This window comes from Saccopteryx leptura, chromosome 1 (genome assembly GCF_036850995.1).
Source record: "Saccopteryx leptura isolate mSacLep1 chromosome 1, mSacLep1_pri_phased_curated, whole genome shotgun sequence".
Classification (NCBI taxonomy): Eukaryota; Metazoa; Chordata; class Mammalia; order Chiroptera; family Emballonuridae; genus Saccopteryx; species Saccopteryx leptura.
Genome location: NC_089503.1, coordinates 82663115 through 82684722, shown reverse-complemented (window position 1 = coordinate 82684722; position 21608 = coordinate 82663115).

The following is a 21608-nucleotide window of genomic DNA, read 5'->3' as shown; positions in this document are numbered from 1 at the left end:
GAGAAGAATTGCACACAGTTGACCCTTACAAGCTGGTGTGAACTGGCTCCAGTGCGCTAGCTACTGGTTTAAACCTAAACAAATGCCAACTTCCAAGGAGCCCATGGGAATAATGTTTGACAGGTGCTTTTGAGGAATCTAAAATTGAAAGGATGGTTTTATCAGCCTGAGTCATGAAGGGGAGAAAGATGGCTGACAATAGAATTGAGCTTTATTTCCACCAACAGTTGGCAACAAATGTGTGAATTTTACTCATGGGTCAGAGAGGGCATTGGATAAAACTAACTACAGCCCTCTTATGACTTGTCCAATGCAGGTATATAGGAGTAATGTGACATTGGCAGAAATGAGGGACTACCCAATACCCGAGGATTCAGAGAAGCAATCTAAGTGGTCAAATAGAAAAAATAAAAATACCACCTTATTTTTGGGAAGGACAGTCCAAGGACACAAAATCACTATCAAGAGACAGTATGCATTAAATATCCACAAACCCTAGAAAGTCCCAATATTAAATCAGAATAAGAATAAGACCTGGAAAGTAAAATCAGGAGTCTTTCTTATTTATCCCTAAGTTGCTCTACCTCCAAAGTAGCCAAATACTGGGGGGGGGGGGGTGTCACACCATGGTTAGTTAGCTTACAGTAGATGCGAGAAGAAAACATGGAAAATCTAACCATCCTCCTTTCCCTCTATAATCTTTTCAAGCACAAAGCAAGTTCAAAATGAGAGAGGAAGTTTGAAGTTCTTATTTTTACTTGAGAAAATAAATTAATCACTAAAATAACACTATTTTGCTATAAGATGTATATGTAAATCTTTTAAATATTAAAATGACCAAATAAATTATAGAGACACAAATCAGAAAAAAAACAATAGATATCAATCAGTATATTATCATATATATATTATCACTAAGAAAATTAGAAATGATGTTTGTAACACATATCATTCATTGTTTGAATATAAAAAGAACTCAATTATAGAAGAGAATAAGCTAAATAGAAAAAAGGGGGGGAGGCAAATGCCAATAGCAGGTACATCCCAGAAGAGAAAATATAAAAACACAGCAAATAGCCTGACCTGTGGTGGCACAGTGGATAAAGCGTCGACCTGGAAATGCTGAGGTCGCCGGTTCAAAACCCTGGGCTTGCCTGGTCAAGGCACATATGGGAGTTGATGCTTCCAGCTCCTCCCCCCCCTTCTCTCTCCCTGTCTCTCCTCTCTCTGTCTCTCCCTCGCCTCTCTAAAATGAATTTTTAAAAAATTATTAAAAAAAAAAAACACAGCAAATATTTGGAAGCTGTTCAATCCCTCTAAAAAGCAGAGAAATGCAAATTAAAACTTGAATAAAATAACCAGATATGTAAAATAAAAGCCTGACAACTAAAGTGCTAAATAAGAATGCAAAATCCAAAATAAGACTGCCAGTAAAGTATAAATTGGGACAAATTTGAAAAATTATTTGGAATTAGCTAGGAAAGTTGATGTAATATTATTATACTGTTTCAATAAGTAATCTGACCCTCCTCAGTTAGCTCAGTTGGTTAGAGGGCATTGTTCCAAAACACTGAGGTTGCAGGTTTGATCCGCAGTCAGGCTACAGAAGGGAAACAACCAATGAATGCACAACTAAGTGGAATAACAAATAAACGTTTTTCTTTCTCACCTTCTCTCTCTCTCCCTCTCTCTCCCTCTCTCTCTCTCTCTCTCTCTCCCTCTCTCTCCCTCCCTCCCTCAAATTAATCAATAAAAAATGAAAATAAATAAAAATAATCAATGAATGTGAATCTCAGAATCCCCTTCTCTGTGTGGTTTTCTGTTAGGGTTTGCTGCATGAGAAATTTACTTGTGTTTGGTTAGTCTGCAAGGATTAGGCAGACTAAATAGTAAGAGTGGCTTTCAAATTGTCCTCTTACTTCACCCTTCATCCAGCCCAGCTTTCTTTTGTCATTCCTGCTGGGCATATTACTGCAATCTCAGAGGCAATATCCATGAGAAAACTACAAACATCTCAACTGACTTCTATTCTAAATACCTTAACAATTCCACTCCAGAGACTAGATAATACAAGCCTCAACTTTTTCATCCACATCAGGTAGAAGTAGTTAGTTACTTTTCTTTGATCCTTTTCAGATCTTTACATTACCAGCACTTCCCAGAATGTTGTAAGATTAATTGCTATAATAAATTCTTTATTCTGTAATACTTGTAATGGTTCTGCCATCCTGATAAAAAACTAACCCATAAGTAATTTCTGATTTTGTAAATCTATTCTTAAGTACATATTCTGAAGTGTTTCTTGTCCCTGGAATTTTACTGCAAAATAAAACTGAGTTAAACCAAAATATTCGTCAAACAAAATGGATAAATAATGATGTGTTGATACAGTTTCTTATAAAGAAAATGAACAAATTATAGCTTCTATATCAATATGGTCAAATCCTTGGAAACATAATATTAGTGTAAAAAAATCATACAATTATGTAATGCTTCAATTTATAAAAAAAATTATCTTTCAAGGATAAGCAATATTGTTTTGTTATACCTACATGTTCGGTAAAATAATTTTTAAAAGCAGAGGAATGGTAATTGCTAAGTTTAGGATAATAGTTACTTTTAGAGAGGAAAGACTAGAATGGAAAGTGGAAGAAACTGGAAGGTTAGTGTTATGGGTTGAATTCTGTCCCCTGCCAAATTCATATGTTGAAATTCTTACCCTTCAGTATTTCAGATTGTGACTTTATTTAGAAACAGGGTCTTTACAGAGATAATCAAGTTAAAGTGAGGTCATTAGGGTGGGTTTTAATGCAGTATGACTGGCATCCTTTTAAAAAAAGGAAACTTGGCCACAGAGACATACAGAGGAAAGACAATGTGAAGTCTGGGAGAAGAAGGCCATCAACAAGCCAAGGAGAAGGGCCTGCAATAACCCTCAGAAAGAACTTGCCTTGCCAACCCCTTCATCTAATACTTTTAGCTTTCCAAACTGTGAGACAATACATTTCTAATGTTTAAGTCACTCCTTTTGGTTCTGTTTTTCTAAAGAATACTGACTAACCCAAGGAAAGTCTTGAGGCTTCACTTTCATCTAGGCAGTGGATTAAAACCTGCCCTAGGAAGCAAGTTTGGACAGGCAGCGGTGGGAAAATATAAAATAGCTCTAGGACTGCAACTCCTGATATTCTACGTCAGTTCATTGACTACACAGCATTATCTCACTTAATCACATTAAGCATCTTCACATAGGTGTAAGGTATTTTTCCATGCCGAGAAGGAAGGAAGGGGCCAGAGCCACCAAGTGTGGAATAACAAAAGGCTTTATTGAGTACAGAGCATGCATCCTGCCCAGCAAGGTTCCCTGGCCTGGAAGAAAGAAAGATGGAGGAGATGGAGGCCAGGGAAGTCGCAAGGATTAAACAGTATGGGAGATATTTAAAGGGTCCCTCTAGGGAAGTCAAGTTAATATGACGTGGTGAAATCTCACTGGATGGCAGACCATGGCTTTTTTCCAAAGGGTTCCTGTGAAGTTTCTTTTGGTGCACTTGGTTGTGGGCGGTCCTAGCCAAAGTTCGCGAGTCTGGGTTCCCCACGAGACCATCCCCCATTATCCACCGACCTTACAATAGGCATTAGTCCAACTTTAAAGGTATAGAAAAGTTTTGGAGTTTCTAACTAATTTACACTAAATCACATAGTAAATACCAAATTTAGAATGTACATTTTAAGGGAGTGTAAGGAGTAAGTTTACAAAAACAAGTTAAACTTAATAGACTACTACTATAACAAATCATTCTCTCTGGAAAAACATATGCACTCTTTTTTCTTTCTTTATAAAACCTGTATCCCTACTTATCTTCTTAGTTATTCTAGCATCTTGGAAGCAAGGACAGAACTTCATGAATTTCCTAGCAGTGATTTTCAAACTTAACTAATTAGCAATAGCACCTTAGGAATATTTTTTTTAAATAAAGATAAGAAATCCCAGGTCTGCAATGGTCAGTTTTTAAAATTTTGTCCATATTCTTTCCAGATTTATTGAGATATAATTGCCATATAATATTATGTAAGTTTAAGTTACATGATGTGTGGATTTGATACACTTATATGTATATTGCAAAATTATTACCATCACAGCACTAACAAACACCCATTCTGCAAAATAATTACCACTTCTTTTTTTGTTTTAAGAATTCTATCCAAGCAATCACTTAACAGCGATAGGTATAATACAGCTTCTCTGAAACCATATAGTATTTATGTAACCAGTTTTATATATATCAACTTCTATCTTGCATTATAGTTATCTATTCAATTCTTCCCTTAGATATTAGGTTAATATTTCCTGAAATTAGGCTTTATATATATTTAGGTAAAACACGTTTTTTCCCCAAAATAGCAAACACAGTATTTTGTATACAAGGAGTTTACAAAAGTAAGTTCAGATCAAAATAAACAAATAACTAAATAAGGTTTAAATAAATAGGTTAGATAACAACGGAGTGAAGCTGTTTAACATAGTTAAAAGTAGATAAATATGCATGAGGTCTTAAGAGTGTTATAATTTTTGAAAGGGGTAGGAATCATGAATAGTATTTGAATTCTTTTTAAATGTTGAATAAATATAATTATTTTCTCAAACTACTGAGTTTAACCTGAAACTAGTAGAACCTATAATTTATTGAGTGTATTCTAGGTGCAACAGACCCTGGTCTACGTACTTTATATCCCTTACTTTATTTTATTCTCACAGCTCTGCCAGAGAGTTTTTAAATTTACATTTTATATATAAAGAAACTGATGGCTAGAAAAATATTCTAATCCCACATAACAATTTCATAGATCTATATATAGTCCTGGCTACAGTCATATGCAAACCATTGCCCTAGGCCAAGATATAGACATTTTCCAAACATACCTCAAATCAATTATGTCCAGGGACCCAAGTTAGTCACTAAAATCCCGAGGATTAGACTTCAACTAAATAGCAAACTGGAGTTTAAGTCACTATTTCAAAAATTCATTCACTATTAATTATATATACATAACACAGCGTTATAGAGAGCAGGAAAGCAAATTTTGGAGGGAAGGGGGGAGGGTGTTCCATGGAAGGGGGCAAAGGGGATGAGGGGCTATATTCGGTGGGACACTTGAATCTATGTAAACACAATAAATTAAAATCAATTAAAAAAAGGGAAAAAATAAGTAAACCAACAACAACAAAATTAATTCACTATTGAGGTATTTTTGGGTCACCGTATCTATACTAAATACTGTGCTAACTTTTCTGTAGAAATAAGTATAGTACATATATGAGCACTAACTACCTTTGTGCCTTCATTACTCTGAGGAACTGATTTAATCATTTATAATCCCATACATTCATCCGTGAAATAGAAAACATTATTTTAACTCCTCTCACATGATTATTGTGATAAATATCTTATGAAAACAATTTAAAAGCCCTTAAGGAAATAAAAAGTAGTAGAAAAAGAATAATAAGATATTCCCTATAGTAATGGGCCCCTACTAATACTAGGCGCATCTACTTAGAAGGCATTTTTTCATAATTAAGGCTTTGTCTTTAATTTAAAATAAACTTGTTAGCTTGAAATAAATCTGGCATTAAAACAGTTTTCATATCAAAATGAATGTGTTTTCTCCCAAAGAAAGCTTGATAAAAGCCATTTAATTGTGTAATCTTAACTGAAATTAGCAATGATAGGTGTTTAAATAAGCAAATTCCAATTACTATTAACATAAGCAATTCATTATTCCAAATATAATCAATATATCTATTAAAGTACTGTAAACAGAATCATTATCAATGTGAATTATATTACAAAACCATGCATAGTACATCAGATATACTCTTTTCTGCTGAGTTATATTTTTTGCACTTTGTATATTTATGCACTACATAGGCTAAATGTATGTAAATTAGTATGCTATTTGTGAATATTCACTATTGTCATTTTTTTTCCTTCTCAGGTTTATAAATAAAAGCTAGAAGGACATTATAGATTAGTATAATAATACATGCCAACACTCAAATCTATCCTTATTTTACACTCAAACCCATTGATTATATATAGCTGGCCATGGCTTTGGAATCTAATTTTAAATCTTATGTCATTTCTATGACTTTTCCTCCCTTTTTAAAGAGGTATAACTTCATCATAATGATATCAATCATGTAGCAAAAAGCATCTTGAAGTGAAATATGGGCTAAATTATCATTTAAAGGAAGACATTTTAGATATTCTGAGCCTCCCAGTTGCATACAAGATGTTAGTGGTGATGCTTATGTCTGTGTGTAGGGGTGGGGTGCAGGGAGGACATGAAATTTAAAATGCTTCTTGGGAAACAATGGCAGCATGTCAGATCAAAGGCTCTCTTAAACCCAGAAGACTCCATACCACTACAGACATGGGTTTAAAGGGCACTGGGATTGACAGCCAACCAATACATTTGAAAAAGGCATTATCTCTTCTTTACAAAAGAGGAAACTGATTCTATAAACTATTTAAATATGTTTTATTTCCCCAAGTCATTTATTTGTCAGACAATAAGAAAACCTTGAAGATTTACTGGGTGCTCCATTGATTATGAAAGTAAAGGAGAAACAACTTCATCTAAATTCTGAGTGAATAGTATGGAAACAAATTATGTGAAATTAAATTCCTGTAAGTGATTGAAGGGCACATGATCTTAGACCACAATTATTTTTGTAAAGTCTTGATGATTAGAAAAGGAGAGAAACTGCTTAATTAATTTTGTCCAACAGTTTTCAGTCCCTCTGTGACTGCAATCTGTTTTATTTGCATAAAGTTATTTTGTTATACAATGATAAAGCAAACTTTTATTCTGAGAAGAAATGTTTTATGCCAATGCAAAGTCAAACTTGGCACCAAAATAAAATGTGCCATTGAGTTGCTTTCCAATATATTACCTTTCCTTTTAATAGAACAATCCTCTAATCCTCCTTTTCTTTTCCAACTGCCTCTATGTCCAGAGGTTAGAATTTGGACGACATTTCCTTAAAGCAATAAGATGATAGAACGATCCTTACAACACAGAAACTAACTGAAAGGAGATAGGTTACTCAGGAGATAATCCCTATCATGGACACTGAACTGGAATAAATATCACTGACAAAGTTTGTTGTTATAATTCCCTTCAGTTTAGCCCAACTCTTCAGGTAAATTCTCTTAAATGGCCAACCTTGGTATCAGCAATTACTTCGATGAAAATATAGAAGGGCCCCACCTACACCTTAGAAGGCACAAAGAAACACAAAAGAAGCAGGAGTTTATAGTTAGCAAGGAGAGACTCACAAGAAAAACAGGGCAATGATCTTAGAGCCATACTAGTAACAAGTAACAACCAGAATGCCTTTGCGAAGTATATAAGCATTCCTCATGTATTCCTGGAGAAACTATTGGAAAAGACTGTCTGAGAGCCATGCATGAAACTTGTATCTTAATGATTTGTTGTGCCTTATTTTAAAATCATCAGCTGGGGATTATTGTTACAGCCAGATTCGTGACCTTGCACATCCATGTCATACAAGATGCAGTTTTAAAGTTTCCTTGTCCTGAAATATAAATAGTGCCAGGGTTGCTACAGGCTGGAATTTGAAGTAATCATTACTAAAATTCCATCGCACAAACTTGAATTAGGCATGTCATAGCTCCTATCATTAATGTCCTAAGGCTGACATAGTGATCATTTTATAGGTATAATGACTTAGTGAAGAAGCCAACCTGTCTACCAAGTTTGAAACCTAAGTTTGAGATCACCCAGATTTGATATAAAATTAATCATCATATAACTCTAAGTTTTATTTCTTCTATCTTGTTTGATGGCCCAGTAGCATTCACGATATTTTGAAATTATTTTAAATTATTATACTCGATTATTTGAATTGCACTGGGTTTTGACTGTAGCAGCTGAGCCTTACTATCTCTATTAAAGTTTTCATTTATTTTTAAATGAAATTTTATTATGAGAAAATAACCAAATAAAACCAACATAGTACTATCCGTATGGAACCAGGTCTGCTAAGCAAGAACTCATCATGGTCCTACTTAGTGGGAATGAGGATTAAGTAGAAATCAGAGACTATTCAATTTCCATTTGCTGTCATCACAAATTGACTGCTAGAATTTAAGACTAAATAGTAATTACAGGGAGAGGGTTATGGTACCAAGATTTAGATGAATCTCAGTTTCCCTCAGCTCTTTAGCTCAAATGAATATAAATAAATGTGTCCATAGAAATTTGGATAGCTTGAAAACTGGGTTAATTTTCAATTGTGCTTGTAAATGCTTTGCACAGCAATGACAGCCTGTCACAGGGCTCAACAAAATTAGTGGGAGGACATCAATTTAAAATATGTGAGACCGCATTATCTTCCCAAGGATCCCAAGATGAGAACTGCCAAACACACACAATGAAAGTATAAAATAATATAGATAACTAAGTGAAAATAAATAAATAAGGAGGTTCTTTATAGATATCTGTTAATCATTAAAACTACACATGAATGTACTATTATTCCAGTAATATGAAAGGGAAATCAGGTTTACTGGGGTCATGAAACTGGACTAACACCACTTTCATATTAAAGGCAGAATGTGGAGCTTAAACTTAGATCTTACTACTTCGGGACCCATTGATTTCCACTGTCCCATAGTACCTTAAATTTTAAGGTGTGTTTTCTTCCAAATATTCCCCACCCAGTCTTGGAACCATCACTTTGTTGTATCCTTTAGTTTTCTTGAATTTTGATCATTTCTTTTAATTCATTGAAAAAGAGATTTAATACCATAACTTTACTGTGTTCAGATTATATCACACATAAAAAGGAAACTCCAGATAATGGGCATGTTTTTTCATAAACTGAAATAATTAGTAATAGAGTGAGAATTAGAGCATTCATTTCACTTATTAATTCTGTTAATATAACCAAGAAGGAGAGCAAGCTGGTTTTACTTTATGGCACACCTGGCTTCCTACTGCATGAAAAATAAGCATTAATGTGAAGCCAGAGAATAAATTCTTTATCATAAAGGAGAGTGGATTTTCCTTTAAGAGAAGCAATTATATTACATTTTCTGCTCTATTCCTTCTTTCTGTTGTTTACCAAGACTGAAATAATAGATTCATCTGCCCTAAAGGTAGACATTATTAGTTGCTCACTTGTATCAACAAAAGTTTTCCTCATTAACAGAAGGCTCCCCCATGCTGTGGTTATGCATTAAGCAGCAAACTTCATTAAATCAGTACTGCAATGTTCTCTTTTTACCTTTACATTTGGAATTTATGAAATAGTTTACTCAACTCCCTCCCATTGGAACATTTTTTATAACTGATTAAATCATTAAATGCTATTTGATCCATTTGTATATTTTTTCTTTGTAAATATGTCCAAGTCTGTAGCAAGGATCACCCTCTTAAAATTATAGAATTATATAACTATGCAATTGTCACAGGTATGGAAGCTGGGTCTTGATCATGTCTGTACTTTAAAAGAGAAGAGGACCTTTTCTAAGTACAGTCATATGCCACTTACCAACTGTGATCTCTTCTGAGAAATGTGTTGTTAGGCAGTTTCGTCACTGAGGAACATCATAGAGGGCACTTCTACAGACCTAGATGGTGTAGCCTACTGCACACTTAGGCTTGATGGCATAGCCTATTGCTCCAAAGGCTACAAACCTGTATAGTATGGTCTATACTGAATACTATTTGTTAACCAACCGTAGTTAAACATAAAATATGTGAGTAAAAGTATGGTGTAAAACATAAAAAATAGTCCACTTTTCTAGGGCAATTACCATAAATGAAGGTTGAAGGACTGGAAGTTGCTCTGGGTGAGTTAGTGATGGGGGTGTTGAGGGAATGGGAAGGTCTAGGACATTACTGTATACTACTGTAGACTTTATGTACTGTACACTTAGGCTACACTAAATTTATAAAACTCCCTGAGATTAACTCAAGCATGAGAGAAAATAATACAGTCAAGAGACCCAGCAAACATGAGATGTAGGAGGCTGCTGCTGGCATAACATGGCATGCTGCTTTACAGCAAACTTCTTATTTTATAAATAGAAAGAGTAAACTCTAAAATGATCATAAAAAGTATAGCATAGAAAATACATAAATTAATAACATAGTCATTTATTATTATTATCAGGTATTATGTATTATACATGATTATAATTGTATGTACTATACTTTTATAAAACTGGCTATGTAGATTTAGTTAAACCAGCATCACCACAAACACATAATTCACTGTTATGATATTGTGATGGCTAAAATGGCACTAGGAGATAATCATTTTCAGTTCTATTGTAATGTCATGGATCACAATCTCTTATGTGGTCTACGGTTGACCAAAACATCATTATGGAGTGAATGACAATAGTTTCAAGTCTCTCAAGGCATATTTGTGTCACAGAATAAATGTATGCCTTAAGAAATGTTTCTTCAAACTTGTGTTGTGTTTTCTATTCTAAGCATTAATCTCATCAATCAAAGACAAAATAACCTTGGAAACAATTTAGTAAATATGGAATTAATTTCTTGTGCTCTGAACTAGATATTTGACTTTGAATCTGGCCTCTGATTTTCCAAATCATAGTTATTTGGCCATTTATTATCGTTCTTGAGATAACACACAGTAGTTGTTCCAATAGGAGTCAGAATCACATGTCTCTTATTTCAATCTTGCATGAATTCTTATTTATTCAATAAAAATGCCAATAATCTAGAAACAGTTTTATGGATTACTTCATTAAATAATAGAAGCCATCAAGTCAGTATTTAACTAAATCATTTTGCTTAAGTGATAGTATTTTACAAACTTTTATCTTGCTTTGATTTTGAGTATTGTAGAATAGAAACTAGGTAAATTAAAGAAATTAATTTGTGTATAGTCATTCAGAGTGTGTTTACCATAACATTTCAGTACAAAGACCAAATGTAATATAATGCCTCTCCATGTGTTTATAATAAACAACCATGGAAAGCACTTCCACGCATATTTGTCAGAAGATATTCAAATTGAAAAAAAATTTTAAATGGTTATATTTAGGAGCCCAGTGAAAACACAGAATGGTGAGTTAGAAAAGTTGTGCCCAAGTTCTGACTGCACTCCTTGCTGAATGCAGCATATTGGGCTGGCTCGCTGTCCATGCTTGGACTTCAGTTTCTTTACCTTCATAAAAGATTATAACCCTGCATTCCTTAAAGAATTATATAAGATTAAAGGAAATAAATATGTGGTATTAGTTAAGATGACCAATCATCCTCCTTTAGGGAGGACAGTCTTTCTTTCATAAGTTCTGTCCTCCTTCAAAAAATGTCTTCCTACATGTCCTCCTTTTTGATATTAGAATACTAATCTATAAATGTTCGTATTCAATCGATTCAGGGTCTATCCATTGCGTGTGATATGACATATTTGTATTTGACATGACAGTTCATCAAGGATCAGTACAATGTGGTGAGATGCGATTATGAGACGCATGTGCTCCACACAGGAGACCTTGACAGAGCGCACAATATACCCTGTGTGCAAATACTTCCAACTGAAACACAACACGACACAAACGACATTGTGGACTCACTCAAGATTATTTCTTTCTCAGTGGATAGTCAATCACAGACAGGTAAGAACAATCACATTTTATTAATTCATTATCTATTTAATAATTTCCAATATGTATAATTTTATCTACAAATATTTTTCTAAAATTCAAGTTTTAAAGTAGAATTTAACCTCAAACCATATCTATTAATAATGCATTTTGATTAAATAGTTGCATAAAACAGACTTTTTAAATTAGAAAATGATAAATATACCTGAATATCACTCCAAATTAATGGTTTTGTTTGATATGTAGTTTTGTTAATTTAGCTTCCGGAAAATTTGCCTACCATGATGTAAAGTTTTCAATTCTTAATGTGCTTGCATCGTTTGTGTAGCTCTATATTTTATTTTCAATTTTAAATTTTATTTAAGGGATGGAAAAATCAAAAAAGAGAAAATGCCATTTCAATGATAAATTGAAAAAGGAATTTCCATTCCTTATATCAAAGAAAGACACCATTGTTTTCTGCAATATTTGCATCAGAGAATTTTGTATTGCCATTCGGGGCAGAGCAGCGATAATAAAACACTTGACCACCAACAAACATAAGCAATCATTAGATGTATCAGCTTCCAGTTGTAAAGTAACAAGATTTTTTAAAACTTCAAATTATTCTGAAGATGAAAAACAGTTGGATACAATGGAGGGAACATTTGCTTTTCATACCAGAATTCACAACCAAAGTTTTTGTAGTATGGATTGTACAACTAAATTATTGAAAAATTTTCACAGTGCAAAATTTTCATGTGCCAGGACAAAATGTGAGACTATTTTGAAATCAGTATTTAAAAATTACTGTGACAAAATACTTACAGAGGATTTGGAAACTGCAGCATTTGTAACAATTTTATCTGACCAATCAAATCATAACAAAATTAAATTGTATCTAATAATAGTAAGATATTTTAATGTTACCAAGGGCATTCAAGTAAAAATTTTAAATTTAGAATCCATTGAGAGCAAAACTTCTCAAATTTTATCAAACCATCTACAGTAATAAATGAAAACAATTTGAAATCCAAAGTTGTTGCACTTACGGCTGATAATACAAATACAAATTTGGGTGGGCGAAGACAAAGCAGTGAATAATGTGTATGTAAAATTACAAGAGTTACTCCAAAAGAAAATACTAGGAATAGGTTGTAATGCACATATTTTGTCAAATGTAATCAACACATCAACACAGCATCATGTGATCATGTGCCATGCCAATTGACGTAGAAGTAATAATAACTACAATTTATTTACATTTTAGTCATTTTACCATTTGTGTTGTTACTTTAAAACAATTTTGTGAAGAAGCAAATGTTGAATACAAAACATTTTTAGGATATTCAAAAGTTAGATGGCTTGCTTTAACACCTGTTATAGGCGTGTTCTAAAATTATTTAAAGCCTCTCCATTCATATTTTTTAAGTTTAGCCAAATGTCCTAAAATCCTGGAATCGTTTTTCAATAATAAAATATCTGAGATACTCTGCTAATATATTTTGTATATAATCAAGCATCTATTTTTCACAAAACAATTCAAAAGATTGAAAGTAAACACATTTCAGCTACAGAAGTTGGTTTTATTTTAAATGACTTTATCCTTTAATATAAATCTCATTTTGAAGAAAAATTTCTTTCTTTAATTATAAAAAGAAAATTGTCAGATTAAGAGAAATCAAATCTGAGCATAACAGAAAAATTTATCAAGAAAGTGCAGGATTTTTACCAGACATGGTTTCAATATATCAAAGAATGGTCTAAAACAAACATCACAGAAAATAAGTTTTTAATGGTGTTTTTTGACTTCATCTTAAGTATATTGGACAGATATTGAATCTTGTCTTGAGTTTTTATTTAAAGAAATGTCAGACATCAAAATAGACAATTGTCTCTTTGACAAAATTAGAAGACTGAATGTATATTTAAATTCTGAAAAGTTATTATAATGGGAAAATGAACACGTCCAAATTGATAAAAGATAAATGGAAATATTCAGCCATTTCAAAAATGAACGTATTTCATGTGAAAATTTATTTATTCTTGTTCAATTTACATTGTGCTGCCCTGCTACCAATGCAGCAGTTGAAAGAGTTTTTTCAATTGCTAATGATTTTTAGACAAGTGAGAAATCGAGATTGAATGTTGATACTCTAGCTGCAGCACTTGCTGTAAAATTCAATATTAAGGATACTTCTAGTTCAGATATTCAATATATTGTTACAAGGTGATACATTGACAAAAAAAATTCACTCAAGAAAAAATTTTTCTTACAATTATTATTAAAAATTAATAGGCATGTAAGCATAATTACAATATAAAATATTACAAATGTTTTTATGCATTTATCATATTGTGTATTATTGTTGCAATGAATAAAATGTTTCTTTTATTTGTAATATTGTTTTCTTCAATTTATTTTTGTCCTATTTTTCATTGTAAAACAGTTGGTCACCTTATATTAGTGCAAAGCATAAAACACTATGCAAATATTAGCTGTTTTTATTGCTATATTTTTTAGTTGTTATCTATATCAAACATTCAATTTTGAGCTTATTTTTGTTCATTTTATTCCTAAATTATCAGTTTTCAATAACCTTTTTTAGAAAGCATCTTTGTCATCTCAAGTTCACTGTTCCCCTTTTGCATGTCACACCCAGGGTATTTGAATATTGCCTTTTCAAAAACAGGTACCTCCCTTTATTAACTGATCTTAAATTGGACTCTCACCTTTTAGAAAGTTACTTTATTTCTCTGTTTACACCTGAAACACCTTTTATAATATTGTAACACCTGTCTCCAAAGTTAAGCTTTACTTCAGGCCTTCCCCAAAAAGCTATTCAAAGAATGGAATGGATTTGTAGAGCACTTCATGTTTCCACTGGAGTCTTGTTAATTTCCCACTCAGAGAAGTCAGTGTCCTGATAATATATGAGTCTATAGTGCGTGTGTGTGTGTGTGTGTGTGCGCGTATGTGTGTGTGTGTGGTCAGGGTAGATGAAGTGTATAAATATGTGTGTGCAAATGTGTATGAATTGTAAGAATGTATTAATAAATTAGAACACAATGATTTTATTTTAAAGTCAAGGATAAGGAGCAGCAAGCTGTTGAAAACAGTTTGTCATATACATATCTACAGGAGAGCCACAAACAATTGCGACTATGAGTCCTGCCACATTCTCTTTGAGCCACTTCCCTTTCAGAAAAGAAAAACTGAATCTTGAAAATTACTAAATTACTATTTTAATAATCAAGGTCAAGTGGGTACTCAATATGTTCCCTCTTGTTTGTTTTCATCTATAAACTTCTGGGAAGCTCGCATTGATAACATATTGCCATTTACGACAACATGAATGGACCTTAAGGACATTACACTGAGTGAAATAAGTAAATCAGAAAAAGCTAAGAACTATGTGATTTCACACATAGGTAGAATATAAAATTGAGACTTATGGACATGGAAAAAAGTGAAGTGTTTAGCAAGTTGAGGGAGTGTGGGGGAGGAGTGGGGGGAAGGGAGTAAAGAGGGACAAATATATGGTGACAGAAAATGATTTGACTTTGGATGATGGGTATACAACATAATCAACAGTTCAAATGCTATAGAGATGTTCACCTGAAACCTATGTACTCTTATTGATCAATGTCACCATATTAAATTTAATTTTCTAAATAAACTAAAAAAGAAAAAATCTTAAATCAGGCATCAATCTCTCCACTGACGTGCATACATTTCCTAAAATAGCCTGCAGAAATACTAACCCAGCTTTCTCTAGATTATTATGCAGTCTCTCTGGGCTAGTCTAAACCAGACTTCATCCTGTTCCTTTAATTAAGATTAGTGGAAATAACAAAATTAAAAGAATTTGGAAAGAAATGTTATGAGAACAATCAACATTTTCCAGGAGAAAGTACTGTAAAGTACCATCTCATGAAAAATAAGAAAGACTTCAATCGTTTTAGAATATAGAAGACAGGCAATGTTAATAAAACACTGAACATTCTTAAATGATTATTTCTAGCCTGGACCACTCCCCTAAAATCAAGAATCATATATCTAGCTGCTCACTCAAGACCTTCCTTAGAGTTCTCACAAGCATGTACTCAAAATTAACATGTTTACAAGCTGAACTGTTGAGCACCACTCTCCACTTACTGCCCCAAACTGCTTCATACCTGCTCCTCTGCTCAGTCATTTCACATCTATAAAAGCTAATTATAGTCTCCTAGTTACTTAGAAAAACAAGTTTCTCTTTCACATTCCACATGTAATTTGTCAGTCCATCGTGTCTTTATCTTCAAATTACATCCTGAATCCAATACTTCTGTTACCTCTAATGTTACCTCCTGCTAGCCTCTGGCATTTCTCATCTGATAAATTTCAGCATCCTCCTATCTGGGCAAGTTGCCCCACACACAGACATATTATTCTTAATATAGTAGTGTACGGCCAGGGGCTGCCACCATCATGGCCATTCACATGCAGGTTCTCACTGAATTTGGACAGATGATAAAGAGACAATGGAGCCAAAAAATGATGGGCCATTCTTTCATTAAAGTCTCTCACCGGCCAACGAGCAGACACACAGGGAAAACACTTCCCTCTCACTCAGGGTTCCCAAGCCATGATCCATTCTTCAGTTCCACAACCAGGAGAATCTTCTCTGGTTCCTTCTAGAATCAAAGGCCCCCACCAAGCCTCAGTGGGGCTCCCAAAGCCCCTCAGCTCTGGTTCCCCATCTGCACACTTTCTCTTTCCCTGCTAACATAGCTTCTCTCTTAGCACTCTGCATTTTCTCTCTCACTCTGCAAACACGGCATCTTTCTGCTTCTCCTTCTGCAAAACTGGCTGGGCCCACAAAGATCCCACTGTCCGACAAACATTAGCAAAACAATAGCCCTTCCCAAGCATGAAGGTAATTTGTGATTTTATAGACCACATATACCCAGTGCTGCCCGGTGCCATTATGTAACAATGAAAGTGAGCAAACTCAAAAAATACAAATTTTACAAACTCATTTGCTCAACTAGTCAGAGTAATCCTGCTAAAAGAAACGTAATGTAGTGCTCAAAACTCTCAAGCCATCTCATTATTCCACTTAACCCATTTATGCTGGAGGTTGAAATTTCTGAAATTCAGTTCTTCAAAAATTTTCCAAAAATTTACATCATTTTTTTGACAGGCTCCCAGTATGCCAGTATCTGCATCACTGACTAACTCTGTGTACCATGGGGTAACATGTACCCTCAGGAGGCAGACATGTGTGAAAAATCAGACCTTGGTAATGACCTTGAACAGTAGGATATAAATAACTCCTACATCACTACCATTCGAATTATGGAACATGAGGCATAAATGGGTTAAAACAGAAGTCAAAGGGCATATAATCTATATGAGCCTACACAAACTGGCCCCTTTGACCTCATCTCCTACCTTTCATCCCTTTCTTACTCCTCTCCAGCTACACTGCCTTACCCACTCAACTCACATTTCTGCCCTTGGCCCTTTGCACTGGCTGTTTCTATTGCCTGGATTACTCTTCTTCCAAACAACTTTATATCTCATTCTCTCACCTCTTCCTAGTCTTTATTCCAATATTCCTATTTTAGTGTAGCCCTTACTGACCACACAATCAAATACAAACCCTCCAAGACAGCCCTTTCTTCCATAACACTTATCACCATTTAACTAATGATATATTTTATTTACCTCATTTATTGCTAAGCTTCTGTTACTAGAATGAGAGCTTAATGAAATCAGGAATGTTATTCTGTTGTTTCCTGTAGTGTCCCAGAGTCTAGACTTTTACCTGATGAAAGTTGCCAATTTTAATAGCATGTCTATAGAAAATGCAAAAACAGTCTTCATGTGGTAGTTTCTTCATATCATCCTTAATGTTCCAGAAGGAAGGAGAATTTTAAAATGGAATAAAGGAATGGTGTTTAGGTAAGAAGTTAGAATAACATGAGTTATATATGGTGGGGTTTTGTTATTTGGGTTTTTTGTGTGTTTGTTTGTTGCTCATAAGGTTATAAGGGAGATAAAGACTAGAGAAATGGATTTCACATCACTTGGAATTACAGTCTGTTTCCATCCTGATTTTCTCTATAAATATTTGAGACTCATAAAGACCTCAGTTTCTCTGAATTACTTGGGAAAGAATTCAGATGCTTTACCTCAGCTAGTTACATACTATGTGATTTTATTCAGTATTGCAAGTATCAGAGAAATAGGGTATGTTTAGAATATATGAGTTACTATACCTATTTCACATGGAATATTCAGTTATGGTAAAACACAAAGAAAAACTCCAAAGCATATAATGTATAGCTTAGTAGCTCTTATTTTTCTAATGTATTTACCTCATGCTTCTGCGTGCCTTCTCACAGATCAAAAACAGAAATACATGAAAATTCTTAATTCAAATTTGTTACCAGTGTCAATTTTTTGAATGAGTTTTCTTAAAATAAATTGACCATTTGCTTTGAAATATATATATGTATATATGTGTGTGTGTGTGTGTGTGTGTGTGTATATATTTGGAATGGCTTTTGATAGTATATAAATCCTGAAAACTTATGCACAGAGATTTTAAAAGTTAAAACATCTTTCTCTAACTTTTTGAGTTTACATTATAAAAATCTCAGAATCTGATGACATTAGAAAATATATAACCTTAGATATATAAGCTTTAGCTTAAATTTAATTTTTCTATACCTTAAAAATCTAATTTATTTTTCATATGACCTTCACTACTCCTCTACAGAGCTACAAAATATATATATTTTAAATTTTGCTCCAAATTTAATCTAATATCAAGTATTAAACATTTAGGGAATTTAATATCCACTATTTAAGAAATCTTCTTCTTGCCTGACCTGTGGTGGCACAGTGGATGAAGTGTTGACTTGGAATGCTGAGGTCACTGGTTCGAAGCCCTGGGTTTGCCTGGTCAAGGTACACATGGGAGTTCATGCTTCCTGCTCCTCCCCCCTCCTCTCTCTCTCTCTTCTCTCTAAAAATGAATAAAGTCAAAAACTTAAAAAAAATAAATTGTCCCCTATTCTATACTAATTTTACAATTTAATAATTGATTGTATTTCTAGGTTTTAATTAATGTGGAGCTTATTATTCAAGTCTCTTCATCTGAGGCACAGCATCTATTTTATGGCATCAAATAATATTAGAAGAAAATATGATGGCCATAATAATATATGTTATAAATAGTTATAATTTGGGGATAAAGATAGGCAGAGCTCTGAGCAAGTTTAGAATCTGTTAATGAGTTAATAAATGTAACGCCCTGAACACAGAGCCTTGTGAATAGAAAATATGGTTTACGTGTTAGCTCTGATAATTCAGTGACGATCTATGGAGGATAGAGGTCAAGATGTTTCACTTTGTTCAGTGAATATCTGGATTAAATTGTAAAATAATTTCTAATGCTTTCTCAATAAAAGTTATAAACAATGCCCTAATTGCTAATGATATAAAAACTTAGCTTAGAGATTCCCTATGATATTTAAAAGACAAGAAAGAAAGCCAGCTTTTAAGCATTTCTGATACAGGGTTTGGGTAAAATTTACATGGTTCTTAATGATTTGCTTAATGTAGATATTGCTACAGTATTTGATGCATCATAATTACTAAACCACTGGTTATACAGTGCTATTTTATTTTAAACTTTCATAATAAATAATCTAAATATAATCTGGTGCTTATGGTTAAACCTGAAGATTTCAATCTAAACTAGCTCTGGCAGTACAAAATATACAAATGTTATAAATAACTTTTCAGCATTACAGAAACCACTTTATTATGTATGAGTTCTACACAACAAGTAGCACATGAGATTCTACATCTGGGACTGTAGTAACAGTCGTAGATTTTCCAATAAATAATTGTTATCCAATCTCCAGACTTCAGTGTTCTCATCTAGAAATTGAAAAATATTGACTAGAATAATTTATTTAGCCAAAAAAATATTTATTTAGTGGCTCTTTTGTATTAGACATTGTGCAATCTGCTCAGGATAGAAGATATTCATGTTTAGAATCTTGTGCAAATACAGACATACAAAAATTAGTTTAATTCAAAAACATGAAGACTGGCCCTGGCCGGTTGGCTCAGCGGTAGAGCGTCGGCTTGGCGTGCGGGGGACCCAGGTTCGATTCCCGGCCAGGGCACATAGGAGAAACGCCCATTTGCTTCTCCATGCCCCCCCCCTCTGTCTCTTTCTTCCCCTCCCTCAGCCAAGGCTCCATTGGAGCAAAGATGGCCCGGGCACTGGGGATGGCTCCTTGGCCTCTGCCCCAGGCAATAGAGTGGCTCTGGTTGCGACAGAGCGACGCCCCAGAGGGGCAGAGCATCGCCCCCTGGTGGGCAGAGCCGGGTGGATCCCGGTCCGGCGCATGCGGGAGTCTGTCTGACTGTCTCTTCCCATTTCCAGCTTCAGAAAAATACAAAAAAAAAAAAAAAAAAAAAAAAAACACATGAAGACTGTAAGTCAGGCAAGTTAAAAAGTCTAAAAGCAATAGGATATTGTTGATGAAATATTTCAGGATGCCATGAGGGTGAATTATTTGCTAGGCAAACAAACATTTAAAAAAGAGAGGGATGGAGAAGGAGAAGGAGAAAGAGAAAGAGAAAGAGAAAGAGAAAGAGAGAGAGAGAGAGAGAAAGAGAAAGAGAAAGAGAAAGAGAAAGAGAAAGAGAAAGAGAAAGAGAAAGAGAAAGAGAAAGAGAAAGAGAAAGAGGGTATTGAGGCAGGTAGGCATAAAAGTACAGAGGGAAAAAAGAAGAGAAGGTTCTAACTTCTAGAGAAAACATAACACACAACATACATCAAAACAAAAGGGCTGCTTATAACTGAAGAAATTCCAGAGAAAAGATGAATTATGAGAAGTACCGTAAAATAAGCTGCTACATAAATTAGGCATTTCTGTCCTCCTCACTTATCTTCTCATGTTTAGTGTTAATGATGTAATTAGTTTAAAGTCTTTGAAAACTTTGAGGAGAGAGATAAGATCAGATTTGTAAACTCTAAGATTTTCTATAATAGGTATGGAAAATATGTTAGAGGATAATCAGGTTCCACATTTAAAACACTAAAGAGAAGGCTAGTACAGTAGCTCCTTTATCCATAGGGCATATATTTCAAGATCCCCAATAGAGGCCCGAGACAGCAGATCATACCAAACCCTATATATACTATGTTTTTTTCCTATACATACCTATGGTAAATTTTAATTTATAAATTAGGTATAGTAAGATATTAATAATAATTACATAATAATAAAGTAGAACAATTAAAACAACATACTCTAATAACATATATAAATGTGGTTTCTCTCTATCTCTCTCTCTCTCTCTCTCTTCAATAATTTTCCTATTTTCCAGCCCAAACTTATTTCTGAATCTGTGTGACCACCCTTCCTTGCAGTAACTTGGTGTCACCAGCTTTAGGAGATAAATCGCTTAAGTCTACATATAGGCTTAATGCTTTCTGGTGCAACACAAATATTTTCTGGTTGCTGTCAATACAAACATGTTTTTCTATTTATGTCTTCCACACACAAATGTAATGCCTTTTCCATTCTAATTAGTGCAGTTATCATGCACTGTAGCCATAACTTTGCAGTGGGAGTTGCAAACTAGCATGAATGACTTTTTTCTTCTTCACAATTTCAGATAGATTTGTTCTTACCATAGATCTTAGAAACTTCAGCATACAGTTTTTTTTCTTTCCTTATTAAGTCAAGAACTTTCACCTTTTCACTTAAGCATTTTACGAGTTCTCTTTGGCAAATTTGAATTGCTGGTATCACTACCATAAGGTTTACTGGAACTCAAAATTGAGCTACCAGGACAATCTAAAAATCTACAGGGACACCAAGTGACCATTGGGCAGGAAGCGCATACAGCCTTAATAATCAGGACAAAGGAACTACCAGGAC